This window comes from Gavialis gangeticus, unplaced genomic scaffold (genome assembly GCF_001723915.1).
Source record: "Gavialis gangeticus isolate Ggan-Ray unplaced genomic scaffold, GavGan_comp1, whole genome shotgun sequence".
Taxonomy (NCBI): Eukaryota; Metazoa; Chordata; order Crocodylia; family Gavialidae; genus Gavialis; species Gavialis gangeticus.
Genome location: NW_017729032.1, coordinates 86,111,981 through 86,113,273, shown reverse-complemented (window position 1 = coordinate 86,113,273; position 1,293 = coordinate 86,111,981).

Below are 1,293 nucleotides of genomic sequence, written 5' to 3'. Positions count from 1 at the left end.
TGTTTCTACTTTCCACTGAAAAACTAAAACCCTAAATTACCAAAATAAACATAGTGAAATATCAAAATATTTGTTAATAGATTATGATTAAAAAATGGAAGGCAAACAGATGCCTTGTAGAAAAACATTATTTGTTCCAAAGACACATTTTCCATTTAAAAAGCATTTTGAATTTTTTGATTGCTCTTCAGCAGGTCTGTATACAGGAATACATGCCCATACTTGAACATTTTTTGCAAGATTGGGTCTTATACTCATTTACTATATTAAGTAGTTGCAAGAAAAGAAGCATGAAAAAAGAAGTAAGGTGGAAAGAGTGTAGTTATAAAGTCATAATTGATTAGATACGATCTGTGAATATCATTTTATTTTATCTTCTATATTGTTTTAACATAAATAAGTGTAATATAGCATTGTCTGTACACAGTTAAATAGTCATGAGGACTGGCTGAAATAATTATGCTGCTAGCCCAAACCGGTTCACAATCAATTATGCTATGTAAGGCAAAAGACAAAGGGAGAGAGTTATGTCTATAAGTCAGTTTTTTAAAACAACTAAATCTAACAGTATTCATGCAACTGCTCTCTAAAGAGAACACCTCAAGAGGCTTGACATCCATAAGTCTGTGGGCCCAGATGGATTACACCCCATAGTCTTAAAAAAGCTGGTGGATATCATAGCATTCCCTATGGACAAGATATTGGAAAGCTTGTGGTGCTTGGGTGATGTACCAGAAGACTAGAAAAGAGCCAGTGTGATCCTAATCTTCAAGAAAGGGAAGAAAGAAGATCCAGGGAATTACAGACCTATCAGTCTGATGTCCATCCCTGGAAAGATCTTAGAGAAAATTTTGAAGGGACCTATCTGCAACAGGCTAACAGAAAGTTACCTCCTGAATGCCAGCCAGCATGATTTAATTACTGGAAGGTCTTGCCTGACCAACCTCATCTCCTTCTATGACCAGGTGATGCATTGCCTGGACAAGGGAGATGAGTTGATGTAATTTATCTGGACTTCAAGAAGGCCTTTGACTTGGTTTCCCATTATGTCCTCATGACCAAGCTGGGGAACTGTGGCCTTGACCCTCTCATGGTCCAATGGCTGGGGAACTGACCCTGGGGTCAGACCCAAAGGATACTAATTCCTGGGAACAAATCAATGTGCTTCAAGGTTACCAGTGGAGTCTTCCAGGGCTCAGTGCTTGGGCCAGTATTCTTCAATATCTTCATTAATGATGTGGATTGGGCATCAGATGCAGACTGGCAAAGTTTGCGGATGACATTAAACAATGG